Below are 20,000 nucleotides of genomic sequence, written 5' to 3' on the forward strand. Positions count from 1 at the left end.
TCCACCCCCCTCCATCCCTCTCTCCACCTCCCTTCCATCCCTATCTCCACATCCCTCCCATCCCTCTCTCCACCTCCCTCCATCCCTTTCTCCACCTCTGTCCATCCCTATCTCCACCTCCCTCCATCCCTCTCTCCACATCCGTCCATCCCTCTCTCCACCTCCCTCCATCCCTCTCTCCACCCTCCCTCCATCCCTCTCTCCACCGTCCCTCCATCCCATCTCTCCACCTCTGTCCATCCATCTCTTCACCTCCGTCCATCCTCTCTCCACCTCCCTCCATCCCTCTCTCCACCTCTGTCCATCCCTCTCTCGCCACCTCCGTCCATCCCTCTTCTCCACCTCCCTCCATCCCTCTCTCTCCTCCCCTCCATCCCTCTCTCCACCTCCGTCCATCCCTCTCTCCACCTCTGTCCATCCCTCTCTCCACCTCCGTCCATCCCTCTCTCCACCTCCCTCCATCCCTCTCTCCACCTCCCTCCATTCCCCTCTCTCCACCACCGTCCATCCCTCTCTCCACCTCCGTCCATCCCTCTCTCCACATCCCTTCCATCCCTCTCTCCACCTTCTGTCCCATCCCTCTCTCCACCTCCGGTCCATCCCTCTCTCCCACCTCCGCCATCCCTCTCTCCACCTCCGTCCATCCCTCTCTCCACTCGTCCATCCTCTCTCCACATCCATCCATCCTCTCTCCACCTCCCTCCAATCCCTCTCTCCACCTCCGTCCATCCCCCTTCCACCTCTCCCTCCATCCCTCTCTCCACCTCCGTCCATCCCTCTCTCCACCTCTGTCCATCCCTCTCTCCACCTCCCTCCATCCCTCTCTCCACCTCCATCCCATCCCTCTAGCCACCTCTGTCCATCCCTCTCTCCACATCTGTCCATACCTATCTCCACCTCTGTCCATACCTATCTCCACCTCTCCTCCATCCCTCTCTCCACCTCTGTCCATCCCTCTCTCCACCTCCATCCATCCCTCTCTCCACCTCCCTCCATCCCTCTCTCCACCTCTGTCCATCCCTCTCTCCACCTCCGTCCATCCCTCTCTCCACCTCCGCTCCATACCTCTCTCCACATCCGTCCATACCTCTCTCCACCCTCTGTCCATACCTCTCTCCACCTCCATCCATCCCTCTCTCTATCAGCAGTGAATCAGTAGCGTGTTAGAACATCGTTTAAGTTCTGGCGCCGCATCAATACTGGCCACATTGATTTTTTTTAAACAGTTAATGGAAGCCTTTAGGGTAGGCTGGCTAATTGACAATCATATGCGGGTCAAGCTCATTTAAAGGCTCCCCATTAGTTTATGTTGAGCTTAACCACGCTCGACTGGTAAATCTATCCATCGGGGCATCGTAATTGACTGGTGGTTCTAATGGCTTTTCTATGCTCCTTTAGCTCGGAGAGAGAGGAGAGAGAGAGGAGAGAGAGATGAGAGAGAGAGAGAGATGAGAACGAGAGAGAAGTAGAGAGAGAGAGAGAGAGATAGAGAGAGAGAGAGAGGGAGAGGGAGTGAGAGAGGAGAGGAGAGAAGAGAGAGAGAGAGAGAGAGAGAGAGAGAGAGAGAGAGAGAGAGACGAGAGAGAGAGAGAGAGAGAGAGAGAGAGAGAGAGAGAGTAGGGAGAGAGATAGTAGGCGAGAGAGAGAGAGGGAGAGGAGGGAGAGAGGAGAGAGAGAGAGAGACGAGAGGAGAGAGAGAGAGAGAAGAGAGAGAGAGAGAGAGAGAGAGAGAGAGAGAGAGTGAAAGTCACGTCCTATGGGAGATTTTAATGCAACCCTGGTAATAACCCTCAATGAGAATCATTGTGTGGATCCGTGTGTGTTTGTGTATCTGGAAAACGTTTTCTCAGATAAAGTACTTACCACCCTGTCCCCCGCCCCCCCCAGACGCCTTTGGAACAATACAATATGACCCCCACAGATATACGCTGCCTCACGTACGCTTCTCTCACTTCAAAGTGACTACATGTGACCTGGTTTATGGATTTTAACATAATGATCTATTTTCAAAAGTAACTACGTGTTACCTGGTTTATGGATTTTAAAGTCATTATCTCAAACATTTTCATATAAATAAATGTTTTATGTGCCACTCCTCCATTGCCAATGGACATTTCACAATAGTGATTCTACTCAGTCTCATGAATGTTTTTTACACAGGGCATCACTTGTGCAATATAGGCTTACTATGCCATCTGCTGTGGGACTGCCCAGCCATTAAGAAACCCTGGGCAGGTAGGATTATCAATGATGTCAGAATTTTTCACACGTCCCTAACCTATATGCCCCATAACATGCATACTGGGTCTAAAGTGACATTGGTGCTGCTGTCAATCAGTCAAAAGGCAAATTCTCATGAACTGGAAGGAGCGAAAACCAGCATGCTTCTCCAGGACCTGTTGGGAATATATGGACCTAATGAATATGGAACATGCATTCAACCTGCATTGGACATTGGTCAATCCAATATGGCCAGGGGGAGGCTAGGGCCATATCACATGACCCCCAGATATGAGTGTGCATGTATATGTATATTGTATACTTTATGTACTGTATACGTTATTTGTTGTATATAATTCTGTCTCAATAAAGAAAAACGTTGTGATGTAGCTTTACCAATGAGCGCTTTGTATTTAAAACAAATACCAATGATTATTGCAGCCAAGAGAGGTCTGGAGAAAGTAATAGCATATGATTCACATAACTGACATACTCATCAAACCATTCAGTGACCCCTCTTGCCCTGTGGATGGGGGCATTGTTATTCCCTTGACCACATCCCACTCCATCTCATTGGCCACTCCCACTCAATCTCATTGGCCACTCCCACTCCATATCATTGGCCACTCCCACTCCATCTAATTGGCCACTCCCATCAGGATAGATCGATAGAATCATTCTATCATAGGATAAAGGTGATCACTCTGATCACTCAGAATAACTTTATATTGACTTGCAGTGACCCCTGTGACCCTTTGGGATAAGTGGACCCAAGCTATTCCAGGAAATTGCCCCCAAGCATAATAGTTTAACTGTATCATGCAGTGCACCTGTATGGAAGCATCTCTCTTTCTCCACTCATGTATTCAGATGCACAGCAGAGACAGGAAGTGGCGGGGGTAGTGTGAGCCTCCCATGCGTTACCCCTCGCCAATGAGAGTCCGCGCTGGCAAGTGAAAATATGTGACAGGCTGCCTCCTCGTGTACCGGAGGGGACATATGATTAGGGATGGGTACCGAATTCAGTACTTTTGAGGTACCGAACCGAAACACGTCGGTACTACCGAGTATCGAATCAAGTGAGAAACCGAAAAAAAAATAAAATAAAAAATAAAAAAAATATTTTTTATTAAAGGGGAACTATTTTACTATTTCTTTCACTATTTGGGCACTTTTACCACAATTCCTGTGAGTTTATGGAACACATGTGTAAGGTTTATTTAAAAAAAAATATATTTTTTTTCCTTTCTAATCGAGTACTCAAAAGCAGCATTTGTCTACCTAAAAATTTTAAGCCGTTTTGAGGCTTGGCCACGCCCATACCTCTGCCATGCGATTTGAGTGACAGGGAGAGAGAGAGAGACCCCCACCTGTAGCTCCGCCCATTCCGCGTCGCGAAAGTGAACTCGTAAACAAACATGGCGCACGCATATATTTTTGATCCGGAGAGGTGACCCCGACTGCGACTCCGAGGAGGAGGAGGACGAGATTGAACGACGAGGGCTTCAAGTTGTTTCTGAGTGGTGGGTAATGTATACTGTCTAACAACAGTCAGTAACAGTAACGTTAGTTAGTAGTTATTTATGACGTTATAGCGAGGTATAACGTTAGTTTTCTTTGGGTAAATTAGGTAGCATGCCCAACGAAAAGAGAAGCATAATGTTATATATTGCATCCACGTCTTACAAGTACAGTAGGAATTGTGTTGAATCTGTTCACTTTACAGTATATGCACTTTCGTTTATGCACTGCAGGTGTGTCTGTGGCAACTGTGCTCGAATGCCTACCGCGGTGGAGAATCTTTGTTGCCTGGAAATACCTCAGGTATTGATTGATTGAAAACTTTAGATTGCAGAATGGGTACAGTACAGCTCAATTACATAAGGGGATGCAGACCAGAGAAAGACTTTCGTCTTGTTTACATCAGGGTCCCCCATTTTCAATTCATCATAACATAAATGACATACAGGTAGACAGTACTGTTGCATCTAGACATTCATGACATACCAGATCTACAAAATATACAGTACTGTTTATGAGTAACATAAACTGGCTAACAGTTACAGAAAACATGCATCTGGCTAATGTCACATTCTTTAGATTGACCTTGAAGGATGAGGACAGGGTTTAGGGTGAATAAATGGACTAACTGTGTTGTTTTATATAGGTCAGGAGAAGATGTGACCAAGCACCGGAACCCCCGTTGTGCATGGTAGACCACCCAGGTTTGGAACCGGTCTGCCTAAACCGATATTCGCTGCAAATGGCAAACAACATTTACAGGGCAGATTATGGGTGTCTGCCAATCCGGGGCGTAAACAAGTATGTATAATGTAATAACAGTACAGCTGTATAATGTATTTGAATACTGTGTTGTGCATGAAGGAATGTCACTGTGTTGTACAGCACAAAACACAATTTATTTTACATTATAATACCAGCGAATATTACTTGTACATCATACAATTGTGTAATTGTAAATGAACAAAGGCAGTTGTGCAAATAGTGACAATTCAAGTATATACGTTGGCTTCCATAAACACATACTAATACTGGGAGGAATAAATCCACTACTATAAGAGGAGTAAATAGCACTGACTTGCCAAACACTTTTAATTATTAAATGGGGTAGTGTTTACAGTGTTCACGAGAATAGTCCACATGAAGGACCCAGTGTTGTGGCTTCAAGACGCATTGCCCAGTTGCCTCTGAACTCTGAGACAAGCTCACAAATTCCAACAGCATCTTCCATACACCACTAGCTTAGCTAGCTATATACATTACTCTACATGCTAATGTTACAACAAGTAAAAATATCTAGTTAGCAAAATATTTACCACAAAATAGTACAAATGCTATTTACTAAGGTTAGGTCATTGAAAATCAGCCTATGACTATTTAGAAAGCTTTACATCGGTTAACTGAGAGCTTATGATAAGGTGATGGAGGTAGCCGTTGTGTAATGCACATAGGATGTACAGTTTACAGGACAGGGTGAATTGAAGTCCACATCATTTGCTCGTATAACAAAATGCAGTTGTTTCAATGTAGGGAGTAAATGAGCCGGGGCTTTCCCTAAACAATGATGTGGGGTGCAGAGCGCCACCATGTGTTTATATACACACACAGCTCAATAAATTAGAACAGTGTAAAAGTCTATATATTTTGCAGTAATTTGTGCAAAAGGAGCCCCACCCAAGTACTGAGTGAACATACTTTTCAGAAGGGCGACATTTCTATATTACATTTCTCTTCAAACTCTCAAGATATTGAATTTTGGGCTTTAAGCCATAATCATCCAAATTAAAACAAATAAAGGCTTGAAATATTTCACTTTGTATGTAATGAATCTATAACCGAGTTTTGCTCGAATTACTGAAATAAAATAACTTTTCCACGATATTCAAATTTATTGAATATATACCGTATATATAAAAATCTTGGGGTTAGACAGACACATCATTGGGCAATAGTGATTGGAGCCCAAAGCATGCGTCTCAATTTCTTTTATAGACTTAGCTGGCACGGCCGGGTATCACCTTAATTCCACTGGGAATTCAAACAGACCTATATCAGTGGAATGCAAAATATCCCAACGCTGATAATAATAATAATAATAATAATAATAATAAACTTTAGTTGTATAGCACCTTTCATACAAGGATTTGGACATTTACGGTGGCCAGTTTAGAATTGCAGCCTCCCGTAGGTGCTCTTTGAGAGCGGTTTTGAAGGTGGGTAGGGATTCACATTTTTTGTAATCTAGTGAAAGAGAATCTCTATTCATTATGTACACGGACAGCTGCAGATCGCTTGATGACCAAAGGCATCTGGTTAAGTTTTCAGATGACACTGTCCTTGTATCCCTACTGCAGCGCTCCTTTTCATGGACCTTTTCATAAATAAAATACTTCTTTTTCTTCTTTAGTCGTTTCAGATATGTAGCTTATCGAAGCTTTGTCAGCTGGTGCTGGGGTTTTCTGGGCCGCCACGTGAGGGTCGTCATTCCCTCTTGTGTGGTCCTTCGCATCCATGCAGAATACCCAGACGAGGAGGGGGTATACACTGGCTTCAGACCGCCGCCCCTTGACTAAAGAAAATAAAAACATTAAAAAAAACTCTAAAATCTTTGTGTTACTACTGTATAATGAGTCTTGGTTGGTATGAGTGTGTATAATGAATATAAGTATGGGTTGGTAATAGTGTATACAGTACTCATTGTTTTATGGTTGAAATGTTCGAGATAAATAAAGAACATTACTGACTATGAGGGAGCAGGTTCATTGGACCAATAGCCTGGTCTGGCTTCAGACCGCCCCTTCATTAAAGCGTGACTCATATCCCGCAATGGCATCCTCCATCGAAGGCCTGTCAAAATGCGCAGACAGATGTTCAGGGATGGGAATCTCAAGCACCTGCTCCATGTAACGCTCCGGTTCAAGGATGACGCTGTCAAACAAGAACTCCATGAGCTCGTTCACATAGTCTGTAAATAAAAAATGCCATGTCATGTTATAAATGTTATTTAAATGTATTTGTATTCTTATAACTTTATTGTTATCGTTGCTGTTTTAGTCTTTCAATAATATAGTTTATGCAGAAAATGACAATCAAATGGGAAATAAGATAAACTAATAAGATGAAAATAAATATGCAGTGCCTTTATAACCCTATACGCTCTATACAAGCCCACTTTATCATATATAAATATCATATTGATAAGCCTTGTGTACTTGGCTTTATACAATTAGTCAAATGTGTATAAATACCAGTACATGGCCATTTAAAAGGGAAGAGGGATATGGCCTGTTGAGAAATGTTACCCCCAATAGCCAGTGCCTCTGTTTTGTCTGTTAATTTTATATCCAGAGTAATAACCAAATGTTTTAATTTTACTCATACGGCATGGAATCGACCTCGAAATAGAAATGTTAATTAAAAGGAAAAATCTAAACCCAAGTGCCCAAGAATAAGTTAACATTCCAAGAAATTGCATGTTTTACTCACTGAATGTTGCCGCAGCCCTTATGGGTTTCAGAGTGTAGCCCCCCTTCTTTGCCTTGGGAAAATTTAACTTGAAGGCAGGCTCTCCGGTGGAACTTGTAGCTTGTGGGCGTTTGGCATTTTCATTGAAATGCATTGCAGATAGGTAGAGTCTGAAAGAACAAAAATATATATAAGCAATATATTTTTAATAGATCTAGTAGGTAATCTATTTTCTACATAATGAGTGATTACACATCAGGTGTTCATAATTAGTCATCTGTACACAATCTAAATTACCTGCAAAGCATTCCTAGAAATGGAAACACAACGTTCTTTGGTGCGAACCGTAAGATGACACTGTGATAAGACTCCAATGGAGACGTTTGGTGGTGTGGACTGAGTTTAGCGACATCCTTCAGGATTCTCTTGTTTAGAAGCACTTTTTCAAGTCTGAAGGCAGCCTTTGATTCTAAAGGTAAAAAGAAATTGCATTCAGAAAAAAATATGTTAAATATATACTCATCATGAAAGATGGACAGACATACATAGGTCTTTTGACAATATCAACTTCTGACACATAACCATAGTGTGTACATACGAGGCTTCAACCACTTGCTCTTATCTCTTGAGAGATGGTCCGCATGAAGACACTTTTTAAACAGTGGGTCTTTATGTGTATGGACATCATGCATGTGGTTGAACAGTGACGTCCACTTTGCCACTTTCTCAGGGCCTGTCTGCGATGAAGATGCAGTCCAGTAGAGGTGGTTTGTTATGGCTTGCCTCCACTTCTTCACCACCAGACAGTCCTTGTCCTTGGCCACTTGGTCCACCTTCTTAGACAACCCTTGTAATAGGATTTTGCAGAACATAAGTCATCATCCAGTCTATTACATAATTGATTTACTTACCAAGCTATACATTGTTTACACAGCTTAATTTTAGACCTTTGATATCATGCATATTTAAACAGAACAGGATAACAACAGCATAAGAGATTGAATGTGTCATACCCTTTGCTAGATGCCAGACATCATAGAAGTGATTGATGCCCTGATCTCTCAGGAACTTCTGAATCTGGGGGTGACGGTCTATGACAATGCAATCCAATGTCACACCACTGTCCTTCAGAAGAGCTAGGCTTCGCTGCAATCCTTCTTTTTCCATATGGTAACTGCCACCAACCTCATTGCTCTGTTGAACAGAACAGAGGCAGAACAGTATTTTTTTTTTTTCTAGATTTTTTTTTGTATTTTTTTTTTTATTATTTTTTTTAAACAGACATATAAACAAACATGACAACACACGATAAGATATACAAGCATTAAGGCGGCTAGGTGGTGTAGTGGGCAAGGCACTCGCCACCAGTGTGGAGACGCTAGGATTCGCGTGTTCGAATCCAGCTCTCCACATTGTTTTCAGTTTAGCTGGTCGTCCGCAGTAATACACATTGGCCGTATTACGGGGAGGGAAAACTGAAGGGTGGGGATCGAACGTTGTGAACAAGCGACTCCTACAAGTCGGTTGGTGCGCCTGCGCAGTAGAATCAGGAAGTGTCGGGGGCAGCGTGAGCCTCCCACGCGTTACTCCTCGACACTGAGAGATCGAGCTGCGCAGGTGAAAAGATGCGACTGCTGTTACCTCAAGTACCGGAGGGGACTTGTGCTATGTATGACTTAGTCCACATTGCAGCCGGCTTGTGGGAGGCAAGAAACAGCGTTCGTGACAGGGGAGGGTTGAATTGGATGATACGAAATTGGGATGGGAGAAAATATAGAAAAATGGGAGAAAAAGTGGATAAAAAAAAAAAAAGATATACAAGCATTAATTCACAGTGCATATCCAATGAAATTACCATTTAGTCATGTCTTATACAGGATATACCCCTAATACCCGTTATGTGATTATGCCATTTATATAATAATAATAATTTAGGATCGCATTGCTTAATTGGTAATTTGGTGTATACTATGCCCTTCAGCCTATGTGGAGCTACTATATTTTCTTCTAAATTTCTCCTTGGATACTAATGCTTGGGGATCAAACCATGTTGTTAGTGGTCGCCTTAAAGTAGTGGTAGAAATCTGGAAATGCCATACCTCCGTCTGCTTTGTTTCTCTGTGCGGTGGATCTTTTTATACGTGGTGGTTTGTTATTCCAAATAAATTTGTTGGTGGAGGAGTGTAATTCTTTCCAGTAACCGTTTGGAGGGGGTAACGGTAGAACAGTATTTATGTTTGGACACTAGGGGGCACACCAGCTCTATTATAAGAGGCTCTGTATTCAGAGCTAGTACATGCGAGGATTCACTCTCAAACCTGGAACTGCTTATCTGCAACAAACAATTGACAACTGCTCTGTTCAACTTCATCATCATTCATCTTTTCCTTTGGACAATAAAACCCTGCAAACTACATCGGCTGCATCTTGGACATTCAAGTCATTCAATGAGACAAGCGGCCACTACAAGTAGTATACCGGTATTCACCTGCACTAGCTGGATGTCTATGACAGTGTTGGAGTCTAGTTCCATGACGGAGTAGCTGCCGTACTTTGCGCAGTGGCCTGTGGACATACAGGAGTAGAATAACAATTTCATCAATGTAGTGCAATACTCTGAATTAAATCATAAAGTAGAAATCTGACATTGGGAAATGCTTCTAACCTGGGGAGTCTGCACGCATGTCGCCGCCAACGATGACCTTATTCTTCTGGCTCAAAGTTGCAAGAGTCACCTGAATAGAATAGAATAGAATAGAATAGACTTTTAATTGTCATTGCACAGTATACAACGAAATTTCAGGGGAGCTCCCACAGACCGTAGTACATAATACATACATGAACACATAACACATAACACTGTACATAACAGAATATTTTAAATAATAAAGTGCATAATGGGTGGTAATCAGAGATTATCAAGTGCAGTGGTAAGTGCATGGTGCACGTGAGGGGACAGTCAATGAGTGTTTAACAGTCTAACTGCTTGGGGGAAAAAGCTGAATGAATGAATGAAAACTTTATTAACAGATTGCAGAATGGGTACAATACAGTACGGCTCAATACACACAATATCGCCATACTACTACTGTTACAAAGGGTCAGATTAAACCGAATATATATATTTATTGCTTGAGATCCCTTGTATAATATTTGTATATCGTTTGATATCCCTTGTATATTCTTTATATACACGGAATATCCCTTTACCTGGGTACAAACCAGACCATAATACTCGCTCTCCTATTGGACAGCGACCCCTAGGCGCCAACGACCATACACCCAATGGCAAGTTCAAAGGCAACGCCAAGGCATGTCTCAACATGTCCAAGTCTGCGCAGTAATACGAGACAGAACTGAGGTTGGCACTAGATAATTCACCTTACGTATAAATACGGCGCAGGTGGAAACAGCAGCAATTCGTTCATTACTAGTAAAGCCTTCACCACGAGACAACGTGTAGTGAAGGGGGCAACTTTGTCTCTGAATAGAGCCTTGAGAACCGCGTGCGAATAGATTGCTAAAGTGTCAGAGTTTAACGCAGTACCGTTGAGTTCGACTTATTCTAATGTGAAGTAATAGTCTATCATTTATAGTGTATCGTGCGGCTACCGTTCTTCAGTGACCAGCATTACCACCGGTTCGTTGTGTATATAGCTAGTGCACTTATCCAGGCTGGGCGGCCTAAACTCGTGCCCCCACCCGAGGAGTCCTAGACGAGAACCGTTGGATATGTACACCGGAGAACCTACACCGGCGACTGCAGAACCTTTTCTGGTTGGATTATATTGCTTCACAGGCTGCCGACATGTCATTTGCATAAATTAGGAAGAGTAGCGGTCCTAGTATGCTTCCTTGTGGAAACCACACAGCTCACTGTGAGGGGGGGGGGGGGGGTAGAGTACCGTTTACCTCCTGTTGTGTCTTCCATTTGTTAATAATGGCAGGTTCCAAGTACATCCTGGCGTGTCTCCGAAACGCGCTGTACTTCATCGTCTTGACGCGGAATGCATTGAGAACCTAATATTTTTTAAGACAAGAAAATAATAAATTAATAACGCTAAACACAAACAAAATGGAAACATAATGGATACATGACTTATGCAATCAATACCTTCTCCATTTGGTTGAAAGATGCCCCTGTGAAGTAGACAGCAGCAGAAAGTTGTAGGTTCCCTGCAGGTGTGGTTCCAATCAATGGCTGACTCGCCCACTTTCTGCTAAACTGGCAATGGGGGCACCGTTGATTGACAGCCAAGAAGGTTCCTCGCGTTGTCTTCTGGACATCACATGCAGCACTGCACACCGGACACTTTTGGAATAACTGGAGGAGACAGTCTTCGTATACGATGTATTTAGGTACATCGTATATGGGTGGTGAGGCTTGCCTGCTCAAGGGATATGAGCGTAAGAATAAAGAAAAAAGAAACACAATGACGTAAATAAATGACGTCATCTACATCAGAACTGGCACATTACTATTAGAACAGCATTACTATTTACTGGCTAAGAACTTACGCTAGAATCGAGGACTCGGTCGTCGCTGAGTCAGGGGTGTAGGTGGAGTCATGAGGCTCTTGGTCCTCAAAGGGGGAGCTGAAGAAGTCATCGTCATCCAAATCCAGCCGTGGTCGTTTACCGGATCGAACCGTCTTCACTGGTGTTGAGGTGGAGGGAGCAGGTTCATTGAACCAGCAGCCTGGGGTTCCAACTCCAACCTCTACAGACGCCACTTTTGCCTGAACAGCTATTTAGAAAACATACAGTAGTTTAGTCAAAGAAGGCAGACTTTAGTTCAATGTGTACAGATTATGGCCTGTGGATGATATTACAGTAGATAGATTGATATCTAAAGGCTATTATAGCTACCAAAACTACATGTGTGCATTAAATGTGCAATAGCTACAGAATTGATATTCTAAGCAACACATCACAGCACTAACTGGAATACATAATTTGCTAATTGATCAGAAATGTTACAAACCTTGACTTTTGACATGCGTCTGTAAAGTTCTTATAGAGAGCTGAGTGCCAATAGATATTCTATTTGGGGGGTCGGTCTGGCAACAGATGTCCCGGGAGCGTGTTGCGTCCCGCGTAGCTGGGCGCTGCAAAGGCCTGCTTACATTTACATTGCCCTAAGGATAAAAACAATTACATATATAATACAATACAATGCATAATCTGTCTGTAACATATTTTGATTCACTACTTGGAATAAAACCATTGAAGGTAGGGTAAGAATAGTGCAGGTAAAGTTTAGATATTGAATATAGTCAGGCCCGACTGGATTATCTGATCATTTATTTCACAATTAGGATGGAATACCTTACACTCCGTCACACACCTACACACACAGCGTGTACTAACGTTAGATTTCCTTGGCGCAATAAACAGCTGAGATAAACCTAGCTATTCCCCCCCAAACACACACAAGGAACACAATCATTCATTCGCAATACACACAACTAGGTCTACATATATATAATGAAGCACAGAGCTAAAATAACGTTAGCTAAGCTAGCAACAATTATTTAGTTAGCTGACTAATTACATTTGTACTTACGGATTCGTTCGGGTCCCGAATACACGGTACAGCACCCTTCTTTAGTGTAATCCTGGAACTCATCCCAGCATCATAAAGTCCTTTGTTATCAATGTCATCCTCGCAAAAATGTGCGGTACAGACGCGACTACGATGAGTTGGAAAACCATTCGGCGGGTCGCCGAAAATAAACTTTGTCCATTGATGACGGGTCACGCTATCGTCAGGGAATAAATGCAAGGTCACATTCGTTGCACGGCAGCTAGGAACAGCACAACGTAGCCCCGATCTGTTCATAACGATAATCCAATGCTAAGTAACTCACTTCAATTCAATTTGCTTGCGGTTGCGTCCTGCAATAAATACTGTTCAACTGTGTTTACCTGCGCTGGCTCGTGGCTGCCTGGCAGATAGAGGGGGGCGGGTGTTATTATGCAAATTCACCATATGACGTCCCATATAGGCAAATTTTCAGATGACTCACTTGAGGGAGGGACATTATTGTGAGGGGAGAATTGGAAGAATGCGCCAAATCGAGAATTAGAGACATAGATTCTATTACTATAAGTCCACATAGCTATAAAATAACCCGAAACACTGGAAAAGGTCATTTATAAGATAGTTCCCCTTTAATTCTTTTTTTTACTTTTTTTTTTTTACTTTTTTCTTTTCATGTCAACGTTCACACGCACAATATATGCTTACCTAGGATTTGACTTGATTCAACAACAAAGCAGTCGGAGCAATGACAAGCCGAAAACTGTCGAAATTGTAGTTATTTGAAGTTTGGATACTGAGGTAGGTAAATTAAATTTCGACAGTTTTCGGCTTGTCATTGCTCCGACTGCTTTGTTGTTGAATCAAGTCAAATCCTAGGTAAGCATATATTGTGCGTGTGAACGTTCACACGAAAAAAAAAATAAAAAAAAAAAAATAAATAAAAAAAAAATAATAAAATTTTTTTTTTTCTTTTTTTTTTTAAAGTACCGAAAAAAGGTACCGTTGGGTACCGGTATCGATTCACAGGTACCGGTACCGGTACCGGTATCGGTTCAAATGTGAAAGGTACCCATCCCTACATATGATGCAAGGCTTCTATCCTCCCTACAACCGATCAGTGGGGGGCATAGTCTAGCAACGTTCAAGACAGGGGAGGGGAGAATTGGAAACACAAAATTGGGATGGGAGAAAAATAGAAAATAAGGAGAAAAAGTGGATAAAAAAAATATATATATAGTTCGATGGGCAAATAGAATGGTCGTAATACAGTCCGATGTCCAAAACACAAAACAGGCTGTCGTACAGAAAAAGGATTGTTCAATACTAAGAGTAGTCGTCCGGTCCAGGGTCAGTACACAAGGGGGTTTCTCAGCCAGTCTAGGGTCCAGTACACAATGAACACCTTCTCGCCTTCACCTCTCCTCTCACTACCTCTCACCTTGCAAAACTCTGTACACAACAATCTCTCTCTCAATACAACAACTCCTACCTCACCTCCACTCAGCTCAACTCTCTCTGTGCTAGTGTATTTGTAGTGTGTGTGTCTGGGGTGTGTGCGTGTGGGATGTGGGTGATCTAATGATGCACAGGTGTGTTCTATCAGTGCTAATCAGCTACCTAATTGCTTCTACTCCTCCCGTGGCAGTAGTACCTCCCGTCAGGCACGTGCACACATAGAGGCCAAGGGGTGCCTGAGCACCTGCCTTTTTGAGCCTCATAAAAAAAGTGCCCTTTTCGAATTTTTTATTTTTTTTTTTTACCGTTACGCATATAGACTGCCCTTCCAACTGAAAAATGTCAGGATATAATCAAAATATTAGGTAAAGAGAGAGATGCCCCATATTCCATTGCAGTTTGCACGGCCTCCTCAGCGTGCCTCTCCGCGGACCTATATATTTTATGCATAGCGTGGGCAGGGGAGGAAACTAACTTTTTGGCTTACCAGCCAACTGGCGGGTATCTGATTTTTTTTACCAGCCAAATAGATTTTTTACCAGACAAAAAAAATCGCTAATTGTGATAATTACTTCTTTGTACGTCTTCGTCTAAATTGATTTTCAATCATAGTAAATTAATCACACTGTCTCTACTCTTCAAAATATTACATCATTAAATCACATATTAACATGAAAGAGGGAACTATTCTGGACTGGGTTGGGCTGAACTGGGCAGTGAAAGATGCTGGGTTGGGCTGGTCTAGGTTATACTGAATGATGAATTGAAAATGAATTGAAAATGGGGGACCCTGATGTAAACAAGACGAAAGTCTTTCTCTGGTCTGCATCCCCTTAACAATTGCATGTATTGAGCCGTACTGTACTGTACCCATTCTGCAATCTGTTAAATAAAGTTTTCATTCATCACAGCTCAACTACTAGGAATGTGTGTCTGACTCTTAAGTGCAGGAAATATTCATCAGAAAGGGGGGACATGATGGAGGGAATGGAAAGAGCAGGTTTGACAGGAGCAGGGTTGAAGGGATTGATTGATTGAAAAGTTTCTTAACAGATTGCAGAATGGGTACAGTACAGTTCAATACATACAATTGTTAAGGGGATGCAGACCAGAGAAAGACTTTCGTCTTGTTTACATCAGGGTCCCCCATTTTTAATTCATCATAACATATTGGAGTGTGGAGGAAGTGGACAAGGCATTAAGCAAACAGGACTGAAATGGGGGACCCTGATGTAAACAAAACTAAAGTCCTTCTCTGGTCTGCATCCCCTTAACAATTGTGTGTATTGAGCTGTACTGTATTGTACCCATTCTGCAATCTGTTAATAAAGTTTTCAATCAATCAATCAATACTGGGTTGGGCAGTGAAAGAACCAAGCATTTCACTGTAATGTAATAGCTAAATAAAACAACTTGAACTTGACTTGTTACATTTGCACTCTGGTTGTATGCCAAATGTATTCTGGTTGTACTGTACTTGTGCTGTAAGATGACAATACATTGGAACCGAATCGACAACGCTAGGGGTTCAGCAGGTGTGTTCTGAATGCCAAATATGACAACATCACCGTTGTGAAGGGCATATGGGCGAGTGGTGATATGCTGGGAAACCCGGTAATAATAAAATGTCACTCGGCTGCATTTAAGCAAAGCCGCTCAGTATAGTCGTCCACTATGTTGAATGCGCGTTATGGTAGCTTGTTACATGCTAGGTAGCTAGCCGGCTAATGCTGGTTGACTGTCATTCTCATCCGACTCGAAGGAGACGCGTCGCGTGCTGTTGTTCGCCCCCATGTCAGACCGCACCGATATCCGAAAGCGACGACTCTACATGCAATTATTTTCATCCACTCATGTGTTTTTGTAAGTTTGTCTACGTTGTCAAGCCGGCTGCCGGTGGCAGGAGTTAGTAGGTCTGCGCGCAGTGGTATGTCCACTTCCCCTAGATGGGCGTCATCTTCTAGAAAACGAGTGTTCATTGGAGGAGCTTAGAGCGCATCTGTACAACGATGATGTTCATTGGTTATGGTCTGATTATTATGTGGCGCAAATGGGAGGAATCAAGGGGGGAGTCAGAGTTCGGTTTGTGTCAGTGAGCGAATCAGCAGATTGCAGAATGATTTTTTTGTTTTGTTTTGTAATTACTAGTACTCGCCAGACTGGCGAGTGCTCTTCATGAATTACTCGCCAAACGTAAAAAATACTCGCAATTGGCGAGTAAAGTGGCCTAATTTCCTCCCCTGAGCGTGGGTGATGATGATGATATAAACCGCTGTTGAATGCTGGTATTACACTCATTGAGGGACACGAAGAAGTCAAGTCCGATGGGATTTGGGAATCTCAAATACAAATCGGGATTGGAATAAAAAATGCATTTATATTAAACAATACAGAATATACAGCACTCCTTGGGGTCTGTAGGGTAAGCACTTATTCCCTCCCCTCTGAACATTTATGGAGATGTGTGGGCCTTTTAAGTCAGTGATAAAAGTGTCTTTCAAGGATAAGTGAGCTCCTGCACTGATTATTATAGTTCAATATTCAATATTTGATCACCAAAAACCCCCAAAAAGCATAAAAAGGGGTCTCCCCACCCGGAAAGGGCCCTTGAAAATCGCCCACGCGCGCTACGTGCGCTCGGTTTATATATACACACAAGTGTAGTGCCCTTTTCAGCCTTTGAGCACCTGCCCCTCTAAAGTCCTGTGCACGTCCCTGCCTGCAGGGGTGGTAGTGCAATACCCGTGGTACGCTCGGCTGAGCGCACCACTCTCTGTAGGGCCTTCTTGTCCTGTGCCGTGCTGTTTCCATACCAGGCAGTGATGTTTCCAGTCAAGATGCTCTCTACAGCTCCAGAGTAGAAGGACTGGAGTATCTTCCCAGATACTCTGAACTTCCTTAACTGTCTCAGGTGGTAGAGGCGCTGCTTCGCCTTCTTTACGACTGAGTCTATGTGTGTTGTCCATGTCAGGTCCTCTGAGATGTGGACCCCCAGGTACTTAAAGCTGCTCACCCTGTCCCCGGTGGCCCCGTTTATCCTCAGTGGTGTGTGTGTCTCCTGCTGTCCTCTCCTATAATCCACGATCAGCTCCTTGGTTTTACCAATGTTCAGGAGCAGGCTGTTGTTGTGCTTAGTTGTGCTTAGTATCACATAGTTCAATATTCAATATTTGATCACCAAACCCCCCCCAAAAACATAAAAAGGCCCCTCCCACCCAAAAAGGCCCCCCAAAAATAGCACAGGCCCAGTGCCCTTTTCAGCCTTTGAGCACCTGCCCCTCTAAAGTCCTGTGCACGTCCCTGCGCCCTACGCCAACTACACTGGCTTCCCATTAAACACAGCATAGACTACAAGATCCTCCTCCATACATTCAAGGCCATCCACAACCTCGCCCCTCCATGGTCTGTCCGACCTCCTCCACATCAACATTCCCACCCAGTCCCTCAGGTCTGCCTCCTCCATCAACCTGACCGTCCCCCCAGCCCGTCTGTCCCCATGGGGTCAAGAGCCTTCAGCCTTTTAATTGTTGTACGGCGACCTTGAGTGTCTTGAAAGGCGCCTTATAAATAAAATGTATTATTATTATTATTATTATTATTATAAAGACATATGGTCAGGCACTCTACTACTGGCCCCTGAGCAGCTAACACTGGAGCGGTTAAAGCTGAGGTGCCTTGCTCAAGGGCACAGCTAGCAGGCACGTGCACACATAGAGCCCAATGCCCTTTTGTGCCTCATAAAAAAGTGCCCTTTTTATGCCAATTATTTTTACCATATTTTCTTTTTTACCTCCATATAGAGAGAGTGATCTGCAATCTGCTTGGGTTGGGGGTGCAATTCCTAACAGGCTCAACCATATGGATAAAAGTTCCCATATTATGTGCAAACTAAAAACAGATATTACATTACATTACACAAACTACAAACAGATATTACATTATATTACACAAACTAAAAACAGATATTACATTACATTACACAAACTACAAACATATATTACATTACATTACACAAACTAATGCACCACCTTTGGCTGATAGTTCAGTTCAGTAATTTTTTATTTCGGGCTTTCGACACACATGGCCGTAGCCAGCTATGAGGTCACCGAGGTCCGGACCTCGGTAACTATTTGTGCGTGGGCCGTTTGGTCAACGACCGGCCCATTTGGTACTGACTGACACTGGGCCGGCCCAATAATCACATCTCTTACTAAGCCCCTCCCCCACTAGGCTGGGAACAGTGGCCCGGCCCATTATGCTGCGGCCCAATCACATCTCTTAATAAGCCCCCCCCCCCTCTCTCACCTGTTTCTCGTGTGAGAAGAACAGATGCGGAAACAGGAAAAAATGGAGAAACAGAACAAACGTAAAGGAGGTGCAGAGAAATTGCCGGCAGAACAAATCAGAAAACTAGAGGTGGATGCTGAAAAATATAATAAAATCACAGACATGTTTGCTGCTTCAACGTCGTCATCCACAATAATACTAGTGCAGCAACTAGTTCAACACAGCCTCAGGTAGCCAGCCAGGCAGAAGGGCCGAGGAGGGACGGTGAGCTGGAGGAGGAACCTGAGGTAGTTTGTGTGTGCCATCTCTGCCATGGTGATGTCGATAATAATATGAATGATAACATTATTTGGTCAGCATCGCGTTGGCTAAAATAAGCCCACTTTACTGTGAGTGACCGTCACATTTAAGCTGATCAGCACTACTAATGAGACGCTGCCCCCTAGTGGCCGGCTGTAACAAACAAGCACACCATTGATTTAATTGCCATATAATCACACATACAAAGATCTAACTATTACTCCTCTCTGAGCATGAATATAAAACAAACAGGTGATCTATTAACTGTGTAAACCAGGGGCGGATTTAGGATTGTAGGAGATCCGGGGCTTAGCCCAGAGAGGTGCCCGCGATAGCGGGCACAGATTTTTTTTACTTCGACACCACAATTTTTAACTTATACCACCACCTTGAAAGTGTTAATATGCGTCTTTGTTTACGGTTTGATTATCACTGATACAAAGTAAAATAGTGCAGTGCAATAAAATAGTTAGTAAAATAGAATAAAATAATGCAATAGTGCATTGCAATAAAATAGTTATCATCGTATTTTTTCGGGAGGCCGGTAAGGAGTGCATTACAGTAGTCGAGTTGGCTTGAGATAAAGGCATGGATCTGGTTTTCAGCGTCCTTTTGATTTATAAATGGCCGTACTTTAGCTATGTTTCTAAGGTGGAAGAATTACGTTTTTGTCAACTTGTTGATTGTGATGTCTGAGTCTACCAAGACCAAGACTTAACTCACTCAAATACAGTTAGCAGCTGGATAGACCACAGATGGAAATTAGCTTCTGCTAAATCTGGTGCAAACATATTTTCATGTAACAATGATGAATTGTCAAATTTTTCTTTTTTTTTCTCTTTTTTGATTCGGGGCTTTTCAGAAAACATTCGTGGCTTGAGCCCAAGTAGCCACCCCCTAGCCCCGCCCCTGGTGTAAACCTTATGCAATATTCATCATTGATATTTGGATACTTGAAATCTGTATGAACTGAGTAGTTAGTACCAAATTAATGAATGGATGAATGAAGTTAGTATAAAATGGAACAGCTCCATGCATTTATTGAATAAACAACTATTTGCTCATTACCAGTATGGTATTGTTTAAATTGTACAGCTTTTTGCACATCTTTGTCAGGGAATTCCAACAATTCTGGACCTGAATGTACCAGTTCATTGTAATCATCTCTCTCTCTCCTTATGTCTAGTCAAGCCAGAAATGGACCTCC

At 43.0% G+C, this 20,000-nt stretch overlaps 1 protein-coding gene and 1 long non-coding RNA gene across 2 annotated transcripts in view; both read left to right on the forward strand.

Annotated features, from left to right (window-relative positions):
* LOC311225967 (ephrin type-A receptor 6-like) overlaps positions 1-20,000 on the forward strand; it is a gene marked incomplete at its 5' end in the record, with an annotated part of 450,657 nt that overhangs the window by 74,050 nt on the left and 356,607 nt on the right. The gene's annotated exons all lie outside the window — the stretch shown is intronic.
* On the forward strand, positions 3,671-6,300 carry LOC311224827. Its single transcript, XR_014619473.1, has 4 exons — positions 3,671-3,743; positions 3,975-4,044; positions 4,388-4,542; positions 6,149-6,300. It is a non-coding gene; the product is annotated as an uncharacterized lncRNA (long non-coding RNA).

Source organism: Notolepis coatsorum (assembly GCF_963971535.1).
Source record: "Notolepis coatsorum genome assembly, chromosome: 3".
Lineage (NCBI taxonomy): Eukaryota > Metazoa > Chordata > Actinopteri > Aulopiformes > Paralepididae > Notolepis > Notolepis coatsorum.